The sequence below is a fragment of the Anastrepha ludens genome, chromosome 2 (assembly GCF_028408465.1).
Source record: "Anastrepha ludens isolate Willacy chromosome 2, idAnaLude1.1, whole genome shotgun sequence".
Lineage (NCBI taxonomy): Eukaryota > Metazoa > Arthropoda > Insecta > Diptera > Tephritidae > Anastrepha > Anastrepha ludens.
The window spans coordinates 72,780,134-72,798,328 of record NC_071498.1 but is presented as its reverse complement, the minus strand read 5'-3'; positions in this window follow the sequence as shown (position 1 = coordinate 72,798,328).

Genomic DNA, 18,195 nt, shown 5'->3' with positions numbered 1-18,195 from the left:
CAATACAAAACTGGATGATTAACTTTGCGCCACCTGAAAATTCAAAACATTTCATCATTCAAAGTCATTTTGGATGTGAAACATCTATAGGCTCACTTGTAAACCGAATCGTTGGCGTGGCGACGCTTGTCGTGGGGACGGGTCGCCACGCTATACTAAGGTATACATATATATATTTTACGAATACGAATAAACATAAACTACCATTAATTTTAGCTGGAGATTTTAATGAAAATTTTGCAAAAGCTGAATCAATGCCATTAATGACATTTCTTCAAAAAGAATTTCAATTGCAAATCAACAACAATCCAAGAGAATCTACTACCAAATATGGAACAACAATAGATGCTGTATTTATGAGATATCTTGATAATATTTCATCCAGTACTTTTGTCACGTACTTTAGTTATCATCGACCAATCGTCACAGTAATACCGGCAGAGGAAACATCGAATATAACTATTACTGAAGTCACAGATGAAAATATATAAATTGTGGCTTGATATTAATATCGAATTTTGATATCACATGTAAATAAATGTTTATTAAATAAAGTTACCATTTTCTGTAAGAAATTCGTAATACTATACTTCATTTTTTTCATTAGGCTATATTTAATTCCTGTAATAATATTATCTTTTATGCATATTACTTGTACACACATGATGTTTCACATCTGCCAGGCATCCCATGACGTCTCACATGTGTTTTTTTATGAAGAGCTCTTTCATGGCAGAAATACACTCGTAGGATTTCCATTGCCTGCAGTGGGGTGACTGGTATTAGAAAAAACGTTTTCTATCATTTTTCGATGGAACATGCCATCCTTTCTATTACCCCGTTCTAGCGGCTTCTGGCCGATCGCCTGCTTAAATTTAGTCAGTTCTTGAGAGTGAAGGTCCGACAAAACCCTTTTGGCCATTAAGTCGTTCTTAGCGATTGTGTAGGTTTCAGCTGTTGTTCTCGTAAGTGATCCTTTATTAATCGCCAGTTACTATATTAATATTATCTGCGGTAAGAATGTTATTTTGCGGTTTTTGAATAGTTTCTTCCCGAGTGTCGCTAACCAATCTAATTCAGGGAACTTTTTACAAGGCGGTGAGTGCTTAGCTTCGATAAAAATTTGTTATTAAAATATACTGTGAGTAACGCAACACTCGTGCTGGAAATATTATATATAATATTAATTCGCAATAGCTCGTTTTTTGAACGTAGATATATTAATTTTGTTCCAGGAGGTATCGTTTCAACTGAAAGCAAGATTTCGAGGGAGAATTAGTTGTTAGTGTCAAAACAGCAAATTACGGCTAAAATAATCTCACAACTGAGATAACTATTCGACATAATTTAAGCTAATTAATACATTTAATCCACACACCATCCACAAAAACTAAAAAATTACGTAATTTAGTGGGGTTTATAAGTCGGGGGCATAATCGAGTCATACATCGACATTGGTGACCGGAAAAGTTACACGTTGGAACATGCTTTCTAATTTTTTTTATGATGGAATCATGAATATAATTCGAAGCTAGAGGGGGATACTCCCTTGTATAGGGTGATCATATACGAACTATCGCAAAAGAAACTTAAATATAAGGACAACTGTATGAGATATCAAAACGATTCTGGCTTCATTTTGAAGCCATTAGGCCATTATAGGGTTTACCAAACAGAGGTGTTATTTTGATTTTCAAAGAAAAAGGTTTTTTTTTAATATATGTCCTTGATCAGATGTTTATTTCATGATAAAGAGGAAGATATGCCGTAAATAGTGGAAAATAACATCAGGCAAATGACCACCACGATTACGCTTACAGAACAATATCCTTTTCATAAAATTTTCAATAATCGAATTGCAAAATGGCTGCCCTATGTCCTCGATAGCCTCACGAATTCCATCTTTGAGGTCTTGAATTGACCCTGGGCTGTTGGCGTAGACCCTCTCTTTCACGTTGCCCCAAAGAAACAAGTCACAAGGTGTTAAATCACAAGATCTCGGTAGCCAATTGTGATCACCTCTTCGAGAGATAACACGCTCCGGAAACTTTTCCCGTAAAATATCAATCGTTTCGTTGCTTGTGTGGCACGTACCGCCGTCTTTTTGAAAATAAACGTTGTCCAGATCAATACCATCCAATTCCGGCCCTAAAAAATTGTTAATCATCTCTCGATAGCGCAATCCATTCACCAATAACACCTGTTATTGGAAAACTCTTATGTGCAATAGCATATCACTCAAATAGTTGCCTTGATTTCCGATGCAGTGCTTCGAGAGGGTCGGTTAAATTTTTGATGACTTGGTTTAATATATGCTTTGTAATTTGACCATTGGCTTGGAGCTAGTCCATATGGTCAACTACATACATTAACCTCAGAGAATATAATCGAGAGTTAACGCTACATAATCGCGCCCGCCATTGATGGCTCAGTCGTGAAACTTCTCCTTCAAAAGTTCGCAACGCTCATCGTTTACATGGCACGGGGAACCATCTTCTTGGAATCTCACCTGGGATATATCACTGTTGTCGAGTTCTGACACCAGAAAGCTCGTTAAGTACTCTTTACCGAGGACCTTTGACGCTAACTGTGTATCTTTCTCGTTTCGAAAGACTAGGTCGAAAGGTCTAAACCGCACCAAGTAGACAATCGTTATGGATACAATCGTTCTAGGTCGAATACTTGTGGATTATGTTCGCGTCAACGGAAACCAACATTGCCAGCGTCTAACTAGCGAATTCATGGAGTTGTCTATGATCTTCTGGTTTCAATTCTCGAGCCAATACAAATATTTATAGGGTTGTATAATCACATCGCAGCAGTCTGCCTGAATAGTGGCTAAAGGTATACTCACGATAACATTTTTCGACGAATTCTGACGTTGATGTGAAACTTACTGACGACTTTGACAGTAAAATGTCATTAGTAGATTTGAAAAAACTACAGGGTGGGCCATATAGCGTTTGCTTTTTGAACCACCTATTTTTTTGAGAATGGTAACACAAATGACATGTCAAATGTGTTGATAATTTACTTAAAGGTTTGACATTTACGAAATGGGACGCTATACGCTTGAACAAAATTGGGAAATATTGAAAACCTATTTCCAAAGTGGTGAGTCTTCTTCTTCTTTTCTAATGAATCTCATTTTCACATTGGTGGCTACGTCAATAAGCAAAATTGTCGGATTTCGGGCTCAGAAAATCCACACGTTACTGTACTCCACAACGAGTCACCGTTTGGTGCGGTTTTTTGTCTGGCGGCATCATCGGGCTATTTTTTTTGAAAATGAGCGAGGAGCCGCGGTTACAGTAAATGGCGAGCGTTACCGTGATATGCTCAACGAGTTGTTTACAAAAGTTGAAGAGGATGACATGGACGACAATTGGTTTCAACAGGACGGTGCAACTTGTCAGACTGCCAAAGTTACACTCGAACTTTTGGCTACCGTTTTTGAAAACCGAATAATCAGCCGAAATTCCGATATCAATTGGACGCCTCGGAGTTGTGATTAAAACCCTTTGACTATTTTTTGTGGGGAGCCGTTAAGGACAAATGCTATGCGAACCATCCAGAGACGATTGGTGCTTTAAAACACGAAATCGAAGTTGCCATCCATGAAATTGGAGCCCAAACAATCGAAAATGTGCTTAAAAATTGGGTTGAGCGAATTGCCTACTGTAAAGCCAGTCGTGGCTGTCATTTGAACGATATTATTTTTCATTCATTTTCCATTTACCTTATCACAAGACCAATTTTAGTCGAAATGAACCGCTCACACGTTGTATAAGACAGTCTAACCAATTATGCAAACATTTGGATATATTCTCTAACTCACGAGAGACTTTCAAATCAAGACTTAATCTGGAGATACACTTTTTGAATTGTGACTAATGTATCTCACAGTATTGTTATTATATAATTATTATATTTAAGCTTTAATATTAGTAATCTATTTAAGTTATACTTTAATTGATGAATAAATAAATAAATAAATAAATAAATAAATGACAATGTTCAATCTTCAAAATAAAAAAAAAGTTTGAAAAAATATTGATTAGTTTTTTTTTTATAGCCGATTCAAAAAGCAAATTTTACATGGCCCACTCTATATAATTATGATTTGGTCACGTCGTGAGTCTATTCAAGCCATACAGGTCGTAAAATTGGTTTTTTTTTTGTGGAAATAATCGCCCGAATGTGTCGACAATTCAAAGGTTGGTGAAAAAATTTCAAGAAACTGTCTGAGAGGGATGTGGTTTGCGTTTAGGCTACCGGATGACAGTACGAATGTAAATTGTTTTCAAATTTCGAATTTGGCTATCTGGAGATGATGTGGCAAATTTTTATAAATATATTACATACCATAAAATTGGCTAGTAGTAAACACAAATTAAAAATCTAAATACCCTCGAAGGTTCGTCAGTGGCAGCCGCTGCAAATAGAAACTTATTTCTATGATTTTATTCATGTAAATGCTGCAAATTATATATATATTATATATATACATATATATATACATATATATATATAATTGGCGCGTACCCCCTTTTTGGGTGTTTGGTCGAGCTCCTCCTCCTATTTGTGGCGTGCGTCTTGACGTCTTGACTCCAAATGGATGGACCTACAGTTTCAAGCCGACTCCGAACGGCAGATATTTTTATGAGAATCTTTTTCATGGCAGAAATACACTCGGCGGCTTGCCGCTATTAGAAAAAACTTTTTCCTAATTTCGGTGTTTTACCGATATTCGAATCTAAGTTCTCTCTGTGAATTCCGAATGGTAGTCACGCACCAACCCATTCGGCTATAGCGGCCGCAAAATTCGCTGCAAATTACTTACTTTTTTCCCCCAAAAAGGCAAACAAAATCTAAGAATTCTCTAGTTTTTCAAATATTTAATTTAATTTCACTTTTATTTATTTCGTTAGTATTTATGTACTTGTAATTATTTTTTTTTTATTGCACCAAAGTGTGGAATTTAGCATATCCATTTCGCCATACAAAGATGCATATGGATATGTGAGTGTGAATGCATATTGTTAATCATCTGTTACATATTTTTTTCTGACACATTTTTGTTGTTATCTGTGTAAGTATGCATGCAATTTGCTTTTTCTTGGTTTTTGGTTTTTTGCTTTTGTTTTCCTTTCATACGATATAAAGTGAATATGTTTATGGTAGGTAAATATGTATATATGTATATAATATATTTAGTATAAGTATGTCGCGGTATATATGTATGTACTTGTATGTATGCATGTATAATTTTATAAATGTATATGCTCTAGTGTATAATTTAATTGCAATAATAATAGTAATATTTAATATAAATTTTTTATTAAGAACTTGTTTTTATTTTTGTTTTTAAATTGTTATGCAATTCTATGTTTTCTTCTAATATGTATGTGATGTTATGTACTTGCATATGTGTTTTTAATTATTTATGTCCGTTACGGAGAACTTGCAAAAATGTACTAAACCTCAGCTACGTTTAAAGATTGACGCTTTGCTTTTCTGCTTTCTTCGGCCTCTCATCTCAACTCTTCTCTTTTAATCTTCTTCAATTCTAATTTTTCAACTATTTTATTTTTCGGTTTCGTAGAACTTTCAAATACAATATTTCATTTCAGCCATGAGTAACTGTAAAAGTATACTTGATAGAATAGAAGTACATACATATGTACACATATTGATGGAATTATGGATATGTGTGTTTGTGTGTCTGATAGTGGAGTTGCACATTTTAATTGATATTAAATTGGATAGTCGTCTTTGGAAATTTTCATAATAAGTTTTCCGTATGTATGTATGCATGTATTTGTAGATATTTACATGTATGTGTATGGGTATGAACGTAGTATTTATTGTTCATATGTAGGTTTATATATATTTGTATGTCAATTATGCTTGAATGTATGTATATGTGGGATTACATGTATGTATGCACTTGTTTTACTCTGGTTCGTTTATCGTCGTTTAATTTGTAATTTGTCTGGTATCAAAAGATAGGTACAATTTATAATGTCCATTCACATGCATAGTTCAAGTATATACATATGTATGCGTACGTCCATATACATACGTATGTGCTACATATATGTATGCATAAATAGAAATATATATGTATGTATATGTTTGTATATGTTTTTAAAAATATTTCTACTTAAGTGCATAAGTATTTTCAACAAATTTTCTTTTTTTTTTCTTTAGAAAATTACTAATTTAGGTGTACATAAAATTAGAATTATACTTAATAACGCACACATGGGCACACACACGCGTATGTGCGCATGTAGATGCAGTTGTTGGGTACATAAAGCCTTTTATTTTTTTACAAAATTTCTTTAATATAATAATTAAGTTCGTGTATTAGAAAATGCAACACATGTTAGTGCACGTATGTAGGTATGTGTGTACGTACGCAGCTCTACATTGGGATTGGCAGCATTTTTCCATTAACTTATTTGAAATCAATGTATTTCACATTCGTAAAACATTCACATAAACGCACAGCTGTCAATATATAATATTTGAATAGAGATACTATTTTTCATAGAAAATACTTATTTCATAGGAATCACTAATTAAATGCACTACATATACTCGTACATACATATAATATGTATTTGCTGGCATATTTTAATGCAGTCATTTTTTATAGATACCTTTTAGTTCTCTTTTAGGAAATTTAACTAAGGGATAGTGCAGTGGGGGGCAACTCCGTTGAAATTTTTTCAAGTTCTGATTTGCTTCAAAATTCTCGTTAAGTTCTTTACCCGGCGACAATTATTTTCATGCGAGTAACTTTTGGTTTGTAAACTTCAACGCTAATTTTAATTAGACGTTTATCTCCGTTTTCTTTTTTTAATTATTAAATACATCTATTTGTTAACTAAGTAAATTAATTTGATTAGGATATGATTTTGCTAAGTACTGCCTGTGTGTTTTTTTATGGTATTATATTTAGTATAATTTTAGTTTTAGTTTTGTATATGCAATGTAACAAACATACAAACATGAATGGAATTTTTTTGTTTTAATTTTGTTTTCATATATTGCTAATAATATTCTTATATATTATTTACTAATTTTTTCGCTTCTTTCATATTTATGTTGTGTATCAACATTTTTAGAATTTTTTAATACGCGTTATGGCTAGCCTGCACCTCAGGGTTATGCTTAAAGTGTGGCATGGGCAAAAATATAAGTATATCTTTTTCAAATTGAAATGCTTTTTTGCGAAAACGACGACATATGTATTTCTGGAATGATTAAATGAGTGAAGCTCAACTCCCGCCTTTATGGCAAATAAAACCTTCTGAAATTAAATGACTTTTCTCTATGAAACTCGCCTTGAAAAGTGAAAATCTTTCTCATTTGAGCGAATCTAAAAAAACTTTAAACACTTTGAATATTTGTAGTTTTTAAGGACAGTGTTGTAAATTATTTATTATCATATTTTCCAATCGGGGAATCGGGTCACTCAAACAGGAACTTCTATTCCATTGAAAGACTGATGTCAGGATTTATACCAATAAAAGGTGTGCTTGAGTCCAGGTGGAAGCTTCATTTAAAAGGCATCTCTTCGTCATCGAAATAATTACAGTAATCAACACTAAAAAATTATCTATTATCTGTTAATGATCTTGATGATAACGCTGTACAACACAAAAAAATGACAAGGCTTCGACAAAGGATTGTGACAGAAGGATAAAAAAATATACTATACGTGCATCGGCATTTGAAAGTTTACGTTTGCACATTTTTATCTTCTTATTGCACATTTTTATGATAAATCAACATAGGAAACTACGTGATCATCACATTAGAGATATGCGGTATGTTTAGCAGTTCTATGTAAAAATCAGCGAGGAACATTTTTAAAACTCCTCAACAGATAATTATTTTTGTCTCTTTTGTGGTAATACTTATAACAGAGAGATATTGCGGTTTAAAATTTACCTTAAAAATACTTGGGAAAAAGTTCTACTACAGGCCTTTTAGCTCAAAAGCAAAAGTTCAAAATTCCACTTGAACGCCAAAAATAAGTCAAAACGGTTATTGTGTACTCTAACTGGCGGCCGCCGTAGCCGAATGGATTGGAAGGAAAACATTTTTCTAATAGCGGTCGCCCCTCGGCAGGCAATGGCAAACCTCCGAGTGTATTTCTGCCATGAAAAAGCTCCTCATAAAAATATCTTCCGTTCGGAGTCGGCTTGAAACTGTAGGTCCCTCCATTTGTGGAACAACATCAAGACGCATACCACAAATAGGAGGAGGAGCTCGGCCCAACACCGAAAAAGAGTGTACGCGCCAATTATATAGATATATATAACTTAAACATATTGAAATTTTGCCAATCTCTTCAATAAACACCAACGCTAGTAACACTTACACATTACTATCGTTAATATCATTGTCAAATTTTACATCAATACTTCTGCTGGTTTTATAGCAACGCTTGTCTTTTGTGAGCAAGTTAAAGTGATTTAACCGATTTTAGTCCCCATGAATACTGACTATTTAATAAGGCCAAGACCAATTCAGTCACAGAGGAGCGAGACAAAAAATCGCACAAAGTTACGCCAAAGTCAATGTCTATGTAAAAGTTTTCTTTGATTGTCTTTATTGAATTGCTTCTACCATTAACTTTTTGCCACCGGCCAAACTGTAAGAAGGAATATTATCTGGACATTATTTATGGCTCGGGTGATGCTAACACATTTATTGCATTCACCTCTGTTTCACTTAGTACTAACCTTAAAAAGATAGCTGTTAAAATTTCATGATATTCTATTTTTTAGTTCGCGCGGAATTGTGCTAAGCGTGACGCTAATCTTGTTATTTTCAAAAAAATGAATCAAAAAGGCTTTCGCGTCTTAATTCTACACTGCTTCTTTAAGAGGGAAAATACCGTTCAAGCGAAGCAATGGCTTGAAAAGTGTTATGGGGACTCCGCTCTATCAGAAACAACAATAAAATGATGGTTTGCTTCAAACGCGGCCATAGAGATACGCAGTCAAAAGAAGCGGTAACACCAGACAGTTTTGAATGATCGTAAAGTGAAGTTGCGTGAGTTAGCTGACATCAAAAAGATATCAAGAGAACGTGTTGGCTTTATATTGTATGAGCATTTGACTATGAGAAAGCTCTGTTTAAAGCGGGTACCACGATTGTTCCCTGTTGACCAACTGCTCCGTCTCACAAGTCAATCAAAACCATGAAAAAACTGCATGAATTGAACTGCCTTATCTTCTATCAATCTAAATGAAACGATCAGCCCTCAACTCGACGAATACAATATCCCAATCTCTTGACCACAGAAGCAACTTCACACTACCTTCTCCGTGCTTTTGCAATTACCCTACTTCAGATGGAAGTCAACCTCTTCTCTCCATTAACACTTCGGGGGCTTTCAGATTGGTCGGCGTGTGCTTCGGGCTTGATTGATTTGGCATTCTTGGACTTTGACGATATTACGTATAGACGTGATCTGAATATTCCAGCTTATATTTTTTTCTCCTAATCGTCATATCGCTAACTTTTAAATTTAAATGTCGTTCTTATTTAGCTAGAGAAGTTATTTGGTCATGACTTTTCGCTCATATAATCTTTATGTTACGGAGTTCAACAAGTACATGACCTTAAGCATGGGTGTATGGGACTTGTGCGATCTATATCTTTGAAATGAGCTTGGAAAAAATGTTACGATCTAATGTTGTGATAAGTCATTCTTTTTGCATTGCTAATATCATTTTGAAAATTTCTGGGGCTCTCTTTTCTTGTTATTGCTCTTATCTTACCGATTTTTTATAAGGAAGTTTTTGTATTATTTCTCTTAATCCAGCGACTTAATCAATTTTTGAACAGAGTTTAAGGGATACTTTAATTCCTTCCCTACACTTTGTGCTTACACGTACGCCGCTGAGTTGTAAAAGTTTGTAAATATTTGCCAACAACAAATTTTAATAACATTAAGTTAGAGCGGTTAAGCCAGCGTGCTCTTATTTGATTATTGTTAGTAATCAAAACGATGAGATATGTTTAGTAATCACAATGATCCATTATTTGTTTTCATAACTCAGGAATTCGTAAGAGATTAGAATAAGAAATAATAAAAAACAAAAATCAGTATAACATGTCACAAAAAATAACAATCAGCAAAAACCAAAGTGGTTCGATCATTTTTGATTACTCACAGAATTGTACTATGCAGCGGTAAAGAAAAGTAGAGAGAATGCCGTATATCAATTATGAAGAAGAAAGTGCTATAATATTGGACCCCCTCTCGTTTTGCCAATAATCATCACATTTTTTTTTGCAGTGTATTGAAACTTTCATAATTTGGTTCCAAGCTGTGTATATAATAAAAGAGTTTAATAGTATATAATAAAATTTAATGGTGTATATTTTTGTGGACCCACCAGTGAGACTCATTTTAACAATTATTTTAAAAAATCTGAAAAATATTAAATTTCTGGTGGGTTAAAATAATCCACAAATTTCAGTAGGGGGATTCTAAGCTGAAAATAGTGTGCGGTACCAGATAAAAGACAACATTAATTTATTTCTTACACCCAGATCATTTTGAGACCGAATTAGGTCTTAGGGACGCCATCGCGTCACAATATTCTACAGCTCTTCTTCTTCACATTGGCTATACCGCATTAATGTCTGTTTTTCGGCCCAGTGTTTTTTAGTGTATTTTTTTCTTCAATTTAACGGAAACAACCGTACTTTACTTTTACTTCATTTGGAATAGAAAACTCCAGATCCATTTGGACAAACATATTTTGTTTCACGCAAATTTTGAGATGAAACATAAGTTCTCATGGTTTCATGGTCCTAAAATGACTCTGAAAAAATGATTGACTGAGTCCACAAATAAACATTTTTCATTCCATACATTTTCTTTTTTATTTAAATGGAGGTTATGGGTCTCTGTGTTATGTAAATCATATACAATTGCCATTTTTAAGTATTTCAGCTAATAAATGATTTCAATTTGTAAAAATTTAGACAATATATTGGCTGCTCTTCCAATTAGATTAAAACTTTCTTCAATACAGCTAAATTTCGTTGATACCAAAGAAGGTTTTTAATAACTTTTTTATATTTTCAATTTTTACTTACTACTAAAATCATTTTTAAGTAATGAATATCCATTCATATATATGTACATATAAATTATTTTCTACAAAATTTGTTGTATTATATATTTATCGTTGATTGTTTTCGAGTTTAGTGCTTTTTACTTTTATTAAATATATTTTAATACGAAACTTTTTACTTAGTAATTTACTCACTATTTAATATATAAAAACTGGTTTTCATGAAGACTTACTTTTGCAATTTTGTTGTTGGGATATGTTAGTTTATTTTTCGTACTAGGTTCAAAATATCTTCAAGTTCTGTGACACTTATTTAAAATAAAATAAAGTTCTAAAAATGAAATGTGTGCTATAAACTTTCGAATAGTGGCAGTGAAGAAAGCTTTCACAACATCATGAAAAGGCATAAAAATGCAAACTACCGCTTTAAATATATGAAAATGTGGTTTTAAAAGAATAAACGGAGGAATTAATTATATTTATCAAGTTTTCAGCAAAAGCAACCGATGAAATTAAGCGAAATATTACAAAAAGCTTTCTCACAGAATATAATTGATAAAGCCAAGAACATTTTAAGAGATTCTAGAATGCTCGCCAAATTTCAATAAAAATTATTTACGGAAAATATTAAAAGTGGCTTGATAATATTTCCAGAGCTCAATTATCGTAGGAAAAACTTAAATTATCCGAATTATTTTAACTTCTTATAGCTATTGGCATTTATGGAAAAATATTTAAAGTAAATGTAACTGAAGAAAGCTTTCACGATGGGTATACGAACTGCAAAAATGTTGTGCATTTCATATGAGAATAGTTAGAAAACGAAACATTTATCACCCCCACAAATTATATCTGAATTTTGTCATATACATAGCTATAATAAAACCAGCTGGAAAACGTTCACGCCCACTTTTAGTAGAGGGTAGAAAATGCCACACATTTGCCTGGTCGGAGTGCAAACGTTTGAGGAAAGAACAGGCACCCCTATGAAGAAGGAAAAGAACAAGAAAATTTGACAGCCTTGGCACAGAAAGAAAACGGCGTTGGAGTAAGAAAGATATTGACTCAGTAAAAAGCTTTCATCAAACGTTTTGTTTGTTATAATATACAATAATTACTTAATCCCAGAGTACTAGCAGAGTTGTTTTCACGTTTTCACTTATGTAACCTTCAGTCTTATTTTCCTATATTTAATCCAAAAAAAATGTTTCTTGGGATAGTAATAACAAAGCAGCGAAGTCTGGGACAAGATGGGACAAAATTAAGCATCATTTGCTTTTGAATGACTTTTATACTTAATTAAAAAAAAGCTATTGTGAGTGGCGAAATCTTTATTTTGATCTTTAGGGGTTCCATGGCATGTATGTTTGTATACTGCAGCTGCATAGCTCACAAGTGTCATTTACAAATATTATAAATCTTCCATTAGAGGGATTAATTTGCGCCGTCTTGTATTTAGAACATATTAAAATAATAATGAATACAAATATATTAGCAAATATAGGTCCATTACTGTGACTATACAAATATGTAAGTACGAAGGATGTTTGAAAAGTTCGTGCAAAAATAGAACTACTTAATTGTTTGGAGTAACCCTTTTTATTTTTCGACATAGTCTCCCTTCAGGCTTATACACTTCGTCCAACCCTGTTCTAGTTTCTTGATAACGTCCGAGTAATATGATTTGCCCAAATAGCCACCAAAATGCGTTGCCATTATTCGTTTCGCAATCACCGCCTCATTTGAGAAAAATCTTTTCCGCCACAGTAATTTCTTGAAATTGCGGAGCAAATAGTAGTACGAGAGATGCAAGGGAGCCAAGTATGGAGTTTATGTGAAACAAGCTGGAACCCTCTTGCCATTAATTTTGCGACCACAACTGGTGAGGCGTGAGTTGGTGCGTTGTCGTGATGGAAAAGTAAAATCACTCGGCTTCCTCGATTGAAACGAATGCCAAAACAAAGAAATAAACCGATCTGGCTAAACTTGGTGTTTTCCCAAGAGATGCTAAAAAAAAATAGAGACTTAAAAAAATGGAAATAATTTAGTTCTTGCCTTAAAAATGTGTATGTGTACTCAAATTTAGGAATCTCAAAGCTTTCCCTACAAGTTTTTGCTTTAGCTCATCGAAATATCTGCACAACTAGCAGTAGTGTTTTAGAGAAGCTTTAATAATATATTATTTAAGAGAAGAAAATAGCTAATAAATGAAAAGCTTGAAAAAAAGGGAAAATGACAAAAAAAAAAGAAATTAAGCAGTATTTCGCATTTTTTATAAGCAAAGTTTGATTACACTGTGCGACAGTGATCTTGTACTTTTATGGAGACCTAGTACAACTTGTAGGTATAGTAAAACTAAACAAAATGGTATAGGAGAAATTTCCAATACACCCCCAAAATCTCATTTTATGGCCATAAAACCGTTTTTCAGTAGGTTGATGTGAAGAATCACTCCTAACTACGCCAATTTCCATTCGATTTCGAATTTGTTTTTTTAGTTCGAAAGAACAAACTCAAGCCTTTTTGACAGTGTGTTGACAATTTTTCTGAAATGACAACTGACGAGACTGTAGACGGAAGTATTTGGAATTTTTTTATTTTTTCTCTATTTTTTCAACTTTGACATAATTTTTACGATATCATCGGATATTGACGATTTTTTTTTAGTACACTACTGTTATGGTAAATTTAATTTTGCGTCGAATGAGCTATATTTGACTGTAATTGAATCAAAATTAATAGAGTTGTGTGGGTTTTTTTTACTAATTTGGTTTGTAGGTATAACTTACGCTAAATGGGAATAAGGACGTGTTTTGATGCGTTATTATAGATACGTAATATTTATTGGAGTATATATGTACTGCACTGCATACAACAGAACTGGTTAAAACTTACGAAAATATCTGACATATTATCACACTTTTTTTTTGAATAGAAATATGAAAAAGCTCCCAAGTGTACCAAAGTTCACACTGTACATTGATTAACAAAAGAAGTTTGTTATTATAATTTAACCTTATTAAAACGTCAAAGTTTTATTGATTGTTTCATTGAAATTAAAGAGATATAAATCAAAACGTTGCCAGAAAATTCGAATTTCTCAATATTCTCCGATGATGTGGCATCATCAGCCTTATCATAAACCAGATGATTGTTATTTTTATAAAACGGACGTAAACGGTCATCATTATAAAGCTCGAACGCACATAAAGTATGCTGATGTTGCCACTGTTAAGAACCCCGTAGTCTTGGACGATATGATTGACTCAACGGTCATGAACTGAAGGAAGTTCAACTCATTGCTGATGATGATCAAACTGATAGCAATAAATCTGATGATGAAGAGTACTTTCCGTCTGGTTCTAAGTCTTCAGAACTACACATTGTATCAAATTCAGATTTTCAGGATCTTTCTGGTGTCATTATAAACACGATGCCTACATACCAAATTAGTAAAAAAACAAAAAAAAATCTTAAAACTCACACAACTCTATTAATTTTGATTCAATTACAGTCAAATATAGCTCATTCGACGCAAAATTAAATTTACTGTAACAGTAGTGTACTAAAACAAATCCTCAATATCGGATAATATCTTAAAAACCATGTCAAAGTTGAAAAAATAGAGAAAAAAGAAAAAAATTCCAAATACTTCCGTCTACAGTCTCGTCAGTTGTCATTTCAGAAAAATTGTCAACACACTGTCAAAAAGGCTTGATTTTGTTCTTTCGAACTAAAAAAACAAATTCGAAATCGAATGGAAATTGGCGAAGTTAGGAGTGATTCTTCACATCAACCTACTGAAAAACGGTTTTATGGCCATAAAATGAGATTTTGGGGGTGTATTGGAAATTTCTCCTATACCATTTTGTTTAGTTTTTCTATAACCACAAGTTGTGCTAGGTCTCCATAAAAGTATATTTAATTTTTTTTTTGTCACACAGTGTTATTTATGGAATTATGGCAATGCCTTGTTTGGTAGTACTGTTTCATCTGGAGTCTTTGAGATGAAAAAAGATTTACTTATAGCATGAAAGGGATTCGATTAAATGATTTTTGAACTGTTTTTATATGCAAGTGCTAGCTATCTACCAGGTTTGTCGTTGCTCTGTTTAGTCAGTATGATATATATCGTAAAACCGTTTTATTTCTTGAGCATTATATTTATTTTGAGTACCCTAACGCCATTTTTAACCAAAATTAAAGGCAACTCATACCATTTCTTTGCTTTTAAAACTTTAAAAGTTGAGTTGAGCACGCGATGAAAGCATGCGGAGGTTTGAAAATAAGAATGCGGGTCATTATTTTTAAATAGGATGGCGGTCCAGGGCGAATCCTTTTTTGAAACTTAAGCTAACGGTATATTTTAAGTTTAAGAAACAAATACCACGCGAGGGTTATTAATTTATAAATTTTTAAATATCAAACTCGTTTTTTTATTTACTTATATTTTTGTTTTTACTTAACCAGTTATTTTAAATTTTAAATTTGGCTTATAACGCTGCTCAGATTTTTGGATATGTGAATTCTAAATCGTTAAATGTTTTTTCAGCTGCTTCTTCCAATTCGGTATTATGAATTTCTATTTGATACGTTTTGTTTATATGAATATGTGTGTGTATCTTGCAATTGCTTTTTTATATTTTCATAATTCGTTTAAATTCGTTATTTTATTTGAATATTTTTGGCTCACTATTAATATAAAATTCATCTATTATTTTAGTATTTATATCTCCGATTTATGTATATATATATATGCATGTATATATAAGCTATAGGAAATGTACCTTTAGGATATTGGATATGCCGTAAGATTGGTTAAAAACAAAAAAATATTTTCTTCACGCATTAATTTGTATTGATCTTACAATGAATTTTCCTTCCTTTTGTTATGATATATTTTGTTTAATTGTTTAATTTTTTATACATTTTGGTTTGTATACATGAAAACATCATTAATACTTTAATATTGTCAGAGAGTTTTTTTAAATAGTTTTTGTTTTTAATACACTTTTATACTTATGTACATAGACACACATGAGACGTCAAAATGTCAAAAATGTGCACGGGCATTATACTCGCATTAGGCTTCCTTTCGATGCCTTCATGTAGCCTTCATAGAGACATAAAGAGGCATGAATTTCTCGAAAAGAATACGAGAAGTGATTCGGCTAAAAATACCACTACGAGGAAATATAACATCGAGGATTGCAAGAAAGTGTTGGAAGAGCTTTCACTTTTTGCGAACTGGTTTCTTCTGGCTGCTGAGAAATTGATTACAGTGAATAGAAAAAATAGAAACATTGAGTTCACATGCACGTATTTACTATTGACTTATTTTTTCATATTTAATTAATCACTTAATCCATACGAACCGAAAATAAAATACTGGTACAAAAACCAATTCATGCATGCAACCAAATACATATTGATATACATATTTATTTGTATTTAACTTCGCGCGAAATAGTGTTCCTTAATGAATGTGGTATTTTGAGTATTTCCTCAGCAGATAATTTCTGTATTAAAAAATAAATTAAAAAGGGTTGCTAAAGTATTCGCTTTATGTGGGGAGAAAACAAAATTTCAGGAATAAAACTACCTGTAACATCACATCAGAATTCATCGCCCTTTCTATTGAAGAGAATGAATACTTCAGAAGCTCTTACTAAACCTCTATTTTTAGATGGTAAAGTTAAAATAAAGATAAATAAATTACTTATTTTTCATAAAAACTACATAAATAGTAGATATTTAGAGGGAAATAGTTGCCAAATTTTTGCGGCTGTAGGGCCATTTCGATTGCAGCTTTATCATTCAAAGTATTGAATACTCGTAAAATCGTAAATACACGCTTCCGTGCAGAATAAACCGGTTTTGATAAAAATCTAAGCAACCTCTTTAAATCTTTGAAAAAGTACTGTGATTCCCCAAATAGTCAAAATCCAAATTATTATTAAACATTTAAAGCAAGCCAATACGTTCCTGAATAATGTTGGTTAGGATTATGGCTCGAGCAGGCCCGGAGTCGGCTCATAGAGAATTCATGAAATTCTGGGATGCGTTTAAAATACATTAACACAAAAAAACGAGGTGCAAGCATTTAAATCGGCTAAAAAATATACTTAAACTTGTGTGTTAATGTAAAATATCTACTCATATGTTTACACATATCCATTTTTGAAGCATTTAAATATTTGATGCATGAAGCTCTAATTATCGAGAATGACACCTTTCCTGTTTCGCAAACCTATCAGGAATATAGGATTCCACTCTAAATCCTCTCTTCTCCTTGAGACAGTAACAGATACATCCCATATAGGTACAACCTTTCGTCGCCTTCTGCCCACCGCGGGCTTGTGAAGAAGCGTGTTTAGGCCAATTCCCGCGGTTAAGTTGTATCGTGTGTTTTTTAAGAGCTTGAGAACTTCAAATGACAATGCAAAACAGAAATTTTGTTGGAATTAATTTTTTTATTATAATATAGTGGAAATTCCATGGCATTTATTTTTTCAATACTATACCCGGCATATGTTCGACGCGTCTACGAGTTACAAGATCCATTCGATCTGTTCAATCTGGCAGTATGGCGTCAATGATATAATCCATTGGCATGTGCATTAAAGCCATCCGGAGCTGTATTTTTCATTTAGATTGAGGCTTTGAAGCTTGCACAAAACATCCGATGATTTTTATAGCAAAAGTAAATTAAAGCTGATTCGGTGACAAATTCTGTTTTTCACTTCAGTTGCATTTTATCGTTTGCTTCTACATACAATAATTCATTCTAAAAGTGTTAATGGGCAAGCAAACACTTATTTGCCAACTGAAGCTTTAAGTTAATATAAAGAGCTTTTTCTTCGTTTCTTGTAATACCGGGTGATTTTTTAACTATTATCTTTTTAAACAGTTGGTTTAAACAGCTGACACACGTTTTGTGCTTTGTTTCACTGTCAAACATCTTCAGTTTGGTTTATAATTTAACCATGAATCATCTTACAAACGAACAACGCTTGCAAATCATTGAATTTTATTATAAAAATGCGTGCTCTGTTAAGAAAGTTTATCGCGCGCTTCTTCC